Below are 10,328 nucleotides of genomic sequence, written 5' to 3'. Positions count from 1 at the left end.
GGTCCTCTGATGTTTGCCAGTCCCCAGGGTATCAGGGGCACAGCTGGGTGGGGTGGGTTTCAGCCTAAGGCTCCATCTCCCAGGCCTCTGAAAAAAGTGATCCCATAGCCAGATGGTAGGGGATGGGGAGTGGGGAAGGCTGGAGAAAGGAAGGATTGGCCAGATTACCACCTGGTTCCTTCACCAGAGCAGGGGCTATGCATCAAAGCATGGCACAGATGGTCTTCCAAGTAATTAGAGAAATTAAATCCCTAGTATCTTTAATCCCTGTATAGCCAGACTGCTAAAAAATAAAAATAAAAATAGGAAGGAAGGGAAGATGTGAAAAGCCCTTTGAATCTTTTGAATCTTTACTTGGGCAAGATGCTACATCTTGATGTTCCTTTCCAGCAGCACTAGAGTTTCTCATCTTCCTTTTTTACAACATCCTGAATCATGTTTTCTTTTTAATGTTCATGTATTTATTTTGAGAGCCAGAGAGAGTGCAGGGGAGGGGCAGGGAGAGGAAGAGAGAGAATCCCAAGCTCTGTGCTGACAGCCATGGAGAACAAGGTAGAGTTCAATCCCACAACCATAGGATCATGACCTCAGCTGAAGTCAAGAGTCCTAAGCTCAACCAACTGAGCCATCTCGTGCCTCTGTTTTGTTTTTTAAGTAATCTTTATGCCTGACATAGGGCTTAAACTCACAACCCCATGAGCAAGAATCCCATGCTCTTCCAACTGAGCCCACCAGGTGCCCCTGGACCTTTGTGAATATTGATCACATCATTACAGAGAGTGAACAATGCCCCTAAGAGTGTGATATAGGGAAAGATTGAATGGCAATAGATAAGGCTTTAGTCCTATGGCAGTAATTTGCTGTGTGTCTTTTGCAACTTGTCTTACCACTTTAAACCTTAAATTCCTCTTTATTTTTTTTTAAATTTTAATGTTTATTTATTTATTTTTGAGATAGAGAGGGAGAAAAATAGAGTGGGGGAGGAGCAGAGAGAGAGGGAGACACAGAATCTGAAGCAGGCTCCAGGCTCTGAGCTGTCAGGACTGAGCTCAATGTAGGGCTCGAACTCACAAACCTTGAAATCATGAACTGAGCTGAAGTTGGACGCTCAATTTACTGAGCCACCCTGGTGCCTCAAATTCTTCCTCTTTTGAAAAGGGGTAATATTGGGGCACCTGGGTGGCTCAGTCAGTTAAGTGCCGACTTTGGCTCAGGTCATGATCTCACAATTCGAGGGTTCGAGCCCCGTGTCAGGCTCTGTGTGGACAGCTAGCTCAGAGCCTGGAGCCTGTTTCAGATTCTCTGTCTTCCCCTCTCTCTGCCCCTCCCCTGCTCATGCTGTCTGTCTGTCTGTCTCTCTCTCAGAAATAAATAAAACATTAAAAAAGAAAGAAAGAAAGGGGGTAATATTGTTTGATTCTCAGAGTTTTTGAAAGGCTCAAGCAGAAAAGTGCTGTGTTATTTTGAAAAGCATAAAGTTACAAAGTAGAATATGATTTAACCATTTTTTTCTTCTAATCATTCCTTTTTATTTTATTTTTATTTTTTATAAGTCTATTTTTGAGAGAGAGAGAGAGCACAAGTGGGGGAGGGACAGAGAGAGACAAGAAGAGAGAAAATCCCAAGAAGGTTTCTCAGTGCCAGAGTGCAGCCTGACACAGGGCTCAAACCCACAAACCATGCGATCATGACCTGGGCCGAAACCAAGAGCAGGACACTCAACCAACTGAGCCACCCAGGCACTCCATTGTTCTTTCATATTTTTAAATGAATAAATGAATCCCTCACCCCAGATCCTTACTCCCAACAGAAGAAAGTTTAACTGGAAAGTGCAGGGATTTCAGAAGGCACCAAGCTTGAATGGAAATGGATCTGCAAAGATATAGATAATAGGGCCATGATTTAACAAGTTTCACTGGATGCATATGTTTACTCATTCACACAACAAATAAGGCAGAAATGGAGGTGTTCTTTTCTGTTCTACAAGCTTTTCTACAACAACTTGTAAAGGCTCTGGCCAGCTGCTTTATCTAACTACCATGCTGAGCAATCAGCTGGTAGCTGGGGGGATGGGAGGAAGCAGTTGTTATTCTGCGTTTTCTGCAGGCTTTGGGATGCTGGTTTGGAAGATTTTTAAAAACATTTCCAGTTGCCTGGAAGCATCGTTCACAGGTTAAGATATAGCAAGTAGTTGGGTTTTTTCAGACTAGCAAATATATACATACGTTTGTATATATGTGTATATATATATAAAGATTTATTTATTAAGTAATCTCTACACCCAACATGGAACTTAAACTCATGACCCCAAGGTCAGGAGTCACATGCTCCACCAACTCACTGACTGAGCAAGCCATGTACCCCACAGTAGTAAATGTTTAGTTTAATTAAATTTTATTTAATTATTGTTATTATTTTTATTTTAACTAGGCTCCCCACCCAATATGGGGCTTGAACTCACAACCCTGAGATCAAGAGTCACATGCTCTGCCAACTGAGCCAGTCAGGTGCTTCTAGCAAATATTTTATTTATTGATTTTTAATTTTAAAAAAGTTTATGTTGAGAGAGAGTGCAAACAGGTGCCGGGCAGAGAGAGAGGGAGAGAGAAAATCCCAAGTAGGCCTCACACCCAGCGCAAAGCCTCACACAGAACTCTATCTCAAGAACTGTGAGATCATGACCTGAGCCGAAATCAAGAATTGGATGCTTAACTGACTGAGCCACCTAGGCCCCTCTAGCAAATATTTTAAACATTAGTAATAGTGTTAGCTAGGATGTGAGAAAATGGGTACTCTCACAAAGAAAATGTAAATTAGTAGAATCTTTGGAAGATTATGTAGCCATATCTGTTCCACTCCACCCCAAAATTCACGACAGAATCAGACTACAGATGGGAAGAGGGATATCCCTAGATGCTAAAAGGCAATTTTATTATAATTCTTAACATATTTCAAGCATTTTACAATTTTATATGCAATCTTATGTGATCTTTAGTATAATTTAATAACACATATATAATCACATATCCATTTGACGGATAAAGAAACCAGGGTTTAGATTTATCCCCTTGATTTGTTCAGAATCTCACTGTTAACAAAGGGTGGAGGCAGGATTTAGACCCTTAAATTCCAGGTGGTACCCTTTTCCCAAATAACAAAATGGACAGAATACAAAGGAAGGACCTATTTGCTAGAAGAGACCAACAATACTTTCTGGAATAAGTAAATGTTTTTTAGAAGAAACATCTGGGTAGGCATAGCATATGCCAAACAGTTACTCAGGGAGTTGAGAAATGGTTTTGATGTCCCCTGTGGAGTGTAAAAATGTGTTTGATTGCAAGTAACAGAAACTCTACTCAAATTGCAGGAGATTCCCAGACAGAGTAATCAGGGGTGGTTTCTATCTCTTGATTCTGTTTTCCTCAGTGTTAACTATATTCTTAGATAGGCTAAGATATCCCATCCCCATGGGATGGCAAACTGATTCCAGCATCTCCAACCTCATATTCTTCTAGTATAATAACCCCTCCATTATGAAAGCCTTTTCCCCAATACCTCCAGCTTTGGCCAAAACTAGATTATGTATCCAACTCTAGAGTCAAATGGCTAGGTCAGCTCCAGGCCAAACCATGTGAACTAAAATTAAAAGTAAAATCAGAAGTCTGTTACCAAAAGCACAGTTACTGTGAATATCAAAATAATACAATACCCTGTAAGGTAATGTGGAAAAGTTAGAAGTTTTGATGAAAAAGAAAAGTTTTGATGGAAAAAGAGAACATAAGGCATTTGTGATTACCACATTGAAGACTTCTTCAAATTCTTCAAATTCCTGGGGCGCCTGGGTGGCTCAGTGTTTGACTCTGGCTTAGGTCATAATCTCACAGGTTCATGAGTTTGAGCCCTGCGTCAGGCTCTGTGCTGACAGCTCAGAGACTGGAGCCTGCTTTGGATTCTGTGTGTGTTTGTCTCTCTCTCTTTCTGCCCCTCCCCCACTCTTGCTCGGGATCTCAAAAATAAACATTTAAAAAATGAAAAAAAAAAAAAGATGTATTCAAATCCCCTTTTATGGAAGGAGTGAGAGCTTCCCAGGAACAAGACAGCTCCTTTATTCCCCACAAATCTGATTGCACTAGGAAGACAATCTCCTCTGCTCACTGTGACAAGGGAGATGTGTTGTCCACTGCCTGGACAGATGCCTACTGCCTCACTGTGCTCTGAGGAGAGCTTCTGAGGGAGGAAATGGTTTCCATCCTTAAGGCTATTTTACTGGAAGCTGGAATTAGCAGGAAAAACACAGAAGATATGAGTACATTAGTACATCTAGAGCTAAAAATCTGGAGCCAGTGGGATATGAAAGAGCAAAGGTATGTATATGTATATGTTTATGTATAACTCTAACAAAAGGAGGCTGGACTAAAAGAAAGGAAGGAAAGAAAAAAGAGAGAAGAAAAAACAAAGAGACAGTTTAGTTTTCTAAATAGGCTTCGTATTCTCAATATCTTTCTTCCCTTCTTCCTGCTTTTCTTAGTTAGCATGTTGACTAGACAGAGACAGAAATATTAGTGGCTTAATCAAGGGGAAAATTTCTTTCTCTCCCAGGTAAAAGTCTGAGCTGATAGACCATGAAGACTAGTCAGGTGAGAGGCTCTGCTCCCCAAGGTCCTCCTCTGACTTGTTCTGTCCATCTTGTTACCCTACCCATGGTATTAGCATTCTCATCCACAAGGTCAGAGTTGACTCACCCTTACTACATCTCAAAGAGGAGGAGAAAGGCTAGCAGCTTCCTATTAAATGTGTGAACTAAGAGTTGGCAAGATCATTTCAGCTGACTTCCCTTTTGTCTAGAAGGTAGTCATATTGTCCTACCCAGATGCAAAAGAAGTAAAAAATGTAGTAGAGCTGGGGCACTTGGCTGCCTCAGACAATAGAGCAGGCACCTCTTGATCTCAGGGTTGTAAGTTCGAGCTCCATGTTGGGTATAGAGATTACTTAAAAATAAAATCTAAAAAAAAAAAAAGTACTATAGCTGACTGCCAAGCACCCAGTTAAGCTAAGGGGAATCTATTATCAACTGAAAAATGGACATTTTGGGGAACAATTAACAATCACTGTCCTTTACCCTTCCAATTAAAGCCAGTTTTTACCCATTGTTCTCCCCTGAAACTTTCTACCTCCTTCAAGAATTAGCTTNAGAGACAGTGTGAGCAGGGGAGGGTCAGAGAGAGAGGGAGTCACAGACTGAAACAGGCTCCAGGCTCTGAGCTGGCAGTCAGCACAGAGCCCGACGCGGGCCTCGAACCCACGAACCGCGAGATCATGACCTAAGCGAAAGTCGGACGCTCAACCGACTAAGCCACCCAGGCGCCCCCTTTGTGACCTCTTTTAAAAAGCCGTTCCAGGGACACCTGGGTGGTTCAGTCAGTTAAGTGTTCAACTCTTGGTCTCAGCTCAGGTCTTGATCACAGGGTTGTGAGTTCAAGCCCCATGTTGGGCTCTGAGCTGAGTGGGAGCCTACTTAAAAAAGTAAAATAAAAAGATATCATTCCAGTTCCTCTTGCTCCACTGAGATCCCATAATTCCTTAGACTGTATGATATTTCAGTTAGATGGGTTCTCATACTAGTCTATGGGTTCCTTGAGGGTGAGGATGAGGTCCAAGTCAGGTCTCTGCCGACCACCACATCTACTACATGGTAGGGCCTAAAAAGTGATTACTAAATTACTGAAACTTCTTCTCTTTTATGGACCTTTCGAGAGTAAGCTGGGAATCTTAGAATGCTGAAAAATTAGAAACCTCTAAATTCTTCAGTGTTTACTTCCTAAAAGCAAGGATTTTTTTTCCACATAGCCACATTTTTTTCTTCTTCATTTTTTTAATGTTTTTTTAAATGTTTTATTTATTTCTGAGAGAGAGACAGCATGAGCAGGGAAAGGTCAGTGAGAGAGGGAGACACAGAACCTGAAACAGGCTCCAGGTTCTGAGCTAGCTGCCAGCACAGAGCCCAACGCAAGGCTCGAACCCACGAACCCTGAGATCACCACCTGAGCTGAAGCCAGACACTCAACCGACTAAGTCACCCAGGCGCCCCTATTGTTTTAAATATGGAACACTTCACAAATTTGCCTGTCATCCTTGCACAGGAACTGTGTTAATCCTCTGTATCCTTCCCCTTTTAGTGTATGTGCTGCAGAACCAAGCACTACATAACCACATTTTAAAATTATAATTTGACAGAGATCTCCTTAAATGCCTGGAGGAAAGGAAGGAAGTGAGGGTGGAAAAAAAGGAGCAGATTAGAAAAAGAATCTCCAGGTCTTTGGAGTAACCTGAGTTTGGATCACTCCTTTGTGCTTAGCCAGGTTGTTTACAACTCTGCCTTAACCTCCACTTCCTGCTTGCCCTGAGCCAAAGGGGAAAACTTATAGTCATCTCAGTTCTCTTAGCATGTGTCCTTCTTTCTCCATTCATGTGACTTTCTAGATTGCCCAGTATACCCAGGATCCTTTCAAAGCTCTTGTTTTATCCACCACCCCCCACAAACTCTCAATCCCTGGACTTTCCTCCCAGGCTTTTGGTGTGTCTATTGTTCACCCAGCTGTTATTTTCCACCCAGACAGCAACAGTTTGTTCACTTGCCTTTCAGTGTTTTAAGAAAAAGTCTGTGTAGCCTTTCTGCCATCATAGAATTCCAAGTTAGGTAAAACAAAGGGAACCTCATTGTATCAGTCCTTCAGGGAAACCCTGGAGAGCTCAGAAAGACAAACTTTATCCCTTTAAAACAAGGTTCACTCTGCCTCTGAAAGAAGCAGGTACCCACACAAAGATGGCAGGAACATGGGCTGCCATCTTAAAGACTGCTGCTACATCTTAGGTGAGTTAAAACACCACAAAGATGTACTATGTTTCAGTGGACTTTCTCCTGGCTAAACATTAACCTGGTTGCTGCAAACTTTTGACTATCTCCCAGAGTTCTGTAAAGGCTGAAACAATTTTTGTTAAGTTTTTTCCAGTGTTTCTGCGGAGGGATGGACCCCATTCTCGGCCATTTTCCCTGATGCCACTCCTATTTCTATGCCTTTCTGTTGTACTTAATCTTTACGTTTTTGTGCTATTCAGGTCATTTCCTTAGAACCGTCTTCTAGTTCGTTAATTCTCTCTTTGACGGCATCCATTTAAAATAGTGTATCTTGGGGGCGCCTAGGTGGCTCAGTTGGTTAAGCATCCGACTTCAGCTCAAGTCATGATCTCATGACTCATGGGTTCAAGCCCCACATCAGGCTCTGTGCTGACAGCTAGCTCAGAGCCTGGAGCCTGTTTCAGATTCTGTGTCTCCCTCTCTCTCTGACTTTCCCCTGCTCACACTGTCTCTCACTCTCTCTCAGAAATAAATAAAACATTAAAAATTTTTAAATAAATAAAATAAAATAAAATAGTGTATCTTGGGGCACCTGGGTGGCTCAGTCAGGTATCCGACTTCAGCTCAGGTCATGATCTTGTGGTCCATGGGTTCAACCCCTGCATCGGGCTCTGTGCTGACAGCTCAGAGCCTGGAGCCTGTTTCAGATTCTGTATCTCCCTCCCCAGCTTGTGCTCTGTCTCTCTCTGTCTCAAAAATAAATAAACGTTAAAAAAAAACTTTTTAAAATAAAAAAATAAAGTAAAATAGTTTATCTTTTAGGGGCGCCTGGGTGGCTCAGTCAGTTAAACCTTGGACTTTGGCTCAGGTCATAATCTTGCGGTTCATAAGTTCAAGACCTGTATTGGGCTCTGTGCTGACAGCTCAGAGCCTGGAGCCTGCTTCAGATTCTGTCCCCCTCTTTCCATGCCTCTCCCCATTGCACACTCTGTTTCTCCCTCTCTCAAAAATAAATAAACCCTAACAAAAAGAAAAAAAGAAAAGAGTCTATATCTTGTTTACTGATATTTTCCTTCTGGTAATATAACAGATAGAAACTTAGCATGTCTGATTCCATAATGCTTCTATTTCCTTTGCTGCTATGATCTATAGCTTAGAAACTTCTGCTTAGCCCTGCACATAGGCATGTTATAGCTAAAATTTGCCAAAACTGCTTTTTACCCAAAATCGACCTCACCCAAGGAGATAAGGAAGTACATACAGAAATGACTATGCCATATTTAAGATTACAGGAATAACATGTCCAGATTCCTGTATACAAAGATCAGCTGACCAAGGACAAAGAAGTCACGTGACTTTTCATGGGGTACCTGAATGGCTCAATCGATTGAGCTTCCAACTTCAGCTCAGGTCATGATTTCAGTTTATGGGTTCAAGCCCTACATTGGGTTCACTGCTGTCAGTGCAGAGCCCACTCCAGATCCTCTGCCCCCCCCGCCCCACCCCTGCTCATAAGCACCCTTTCTCTCAAAAATAATAAACGTTGAAAAAAAAGAAGTTACATGACTTTTCTCAGATGTCTACAGACATCAGTCACAACTTTTGACTTCAACATCCACCTCCCCACTTCTCCTTTTAACTAACATAAAAGGAGCTTGAATTTCATGCTGAAGGGAGATGGCTCTTTGGGACAATAGTCCTCCATCTTCTCAGTTTGCTGGTATTCGAAGTAAACTTGCTTTCCTTACCCTAACATCTTGCTTTTCAACTTACTAACCTGTCATGCAGCAAGCAAAATGAACTCGGACTCAGTTAAAGTAGGTGTACTTTTTCATTTTAGGTAATCTTTTTTCAAATTTCTAATTGACTCATTTATTTATTTTTTAAACTTTGCATTTAAAACAATTTTTTAAAGTTTATTTTTTTAGTCATCTCTACTCCCAATGTGAGGCTTGAACTCATGATCACAAGATTAAGAATAATATGCCTATTCAACCAGGCATCCCTAAACTTTCCATTTTTTTTAAGACTTTCTTTATTTTTAAGTAATTTCTACACCCAGCGTGAGGCCTAAACTTACAACCCCAAGATCAAGAGTCACATACTCCACCAACTGAGCCAGTCAGGCACCCCAAATTTTCCATTTTTAAATAATCTTAGATTTATATAAGTTAGAAGATAATACAGAGGGGTGCCTGGGTGGCTCAGTCAATTAAGCTTCCCACTCTTAATTTTGGCTCAGGTCATGATCTCACAGTTCATGAGTTCAAGCCCCACATTGGGCTCCATGCAGACAGTGCAGAGCCTCCTTGGGATTCTCTCTCTCTCTCTCTCTGTCTCACTCCGTTTCTCTTTCTCTCTCAAAATAAATAAATAAACTTAAAAAGAAAAAAGATAATATAGAGAATTTCTGTATACTCTTCACCTACCTTCCCTTAAGGTTAACATTTTACATAACTATGGTATGTTTATCAAAACTAAGAAACTAACATTGATACTATATTATTAATTTTATTCAGATTTCCTCATTTTCTTGACTAATGTCTTTTTCATATTCAGAGTCCAATCCAAAATACCACATGACATATAGTTATCAACTCTCTTTAGTCTCCTCCAATCATTGACTGTTTCTCAGTCTTTCCTTGTCTTTCATGACCTTGGCACTTCTGTTTTTTTGTTTGCTTTTGTGTTTGTTTTGTTTTGTTTTGTTTTGTTTTTTGAGCTAGAGAGAGAGGGTGCAAGTGAGTGAGAGGGAGAGAAAGAGAAAGAGAGAGAAGCAGGGCTCATCCAAGTGGGGCTCAAGCTCACCTGATGTGGAACTCGAATTCATGAACCATGAGATCATAACATGAGCCAAAGCCAGATGCTTAACTGACTGATCCACCCAGGCAACCAACCTTGGCATTTTTGAAGAGTATTGGACAAGTATGTTGTAGAATGTCTAGAATGTCCCTCAATTTAGATTTTTTTCTGAGATTTTCTCATTATTAAACTAGAGTTACAGATTTTTGGGAAGAATGCCACAGAGGTGAAGTGTCCTTTATATCACATCACGTGGAGGAGTATATAATGTCAATATGACTTAATGTTATTGAAGTTAACCTTAATCATTTAATTAAGGTGGTTACTGCCAGGTTTCTCTACTGTAAAATTATATTTTTCCTTTTCCATGTTCTATGCATCAGAAATGAGTCACTAAGTCCAGCCTACTCTCAAGGAAAGGGAAATTAATCTCCACCTCCTAGAGGGAGGAGTATCAAAGAATTTGTGCTCATTTTTTTTTTAATGTGAGAGAGAGAGAGTTGGGGAGGGGCAGAGGGTGAGAGAGAGAGAGAGAGAGAGAGAGAATCTTAAGCAGGCTCCACACTCAGTGCTGAGCTCGATGCTGGGCTTGATCCCAAGATGCTGGGATCATGACCTAAGCTGAAACCAAGAGCCAGATGCTCACATGAGCCACTCAGATGCCCTAAAA

The 10,328-nt window shown here is 41.2% G+C and overlaps 1 non-coding gene across 1 annotated transcript; it reads right to left on the bottom strand.

Annotated features, from left to right (window-relative positions):
• Positions 1 to 6,095: 6,095 nt before the first annotated feature.
• Positions 6,096 to 6,200, bottom strand: LOC144229814 (U6 spliceosomal RNA). The gene has a single exon (XR_013334607.1). It is a non-coding gene; the product is annotated as a U6 spliceosomal RNA (small nuclear RNA).
• Between the last annotated feature and the right edge of the window lie 4,128 nt (positions 6,201 to 10,328).

Source organism: Crocuta crocuta, unplaced genomic scaffold, assembly GCF_008692635.1.
Source record: "Crocuta crocuta isolate KB4526 unplaced genomic scaffold, BGI_CrCroc_1.0 scaffold204, whole genome shotgun sequence".
In the NCBI taxonomy this organism is placed as follows: Eukaryota; Metazoa; Chordata; class Mammalia; order Carnivora; family Hyaenidae; genus Crocuta; species Crocuta crocuta.
Note: the sequence above shows the minus strand (reverse complement) of the source record. Positions and strands in the feature narration are given on the sequence as shown.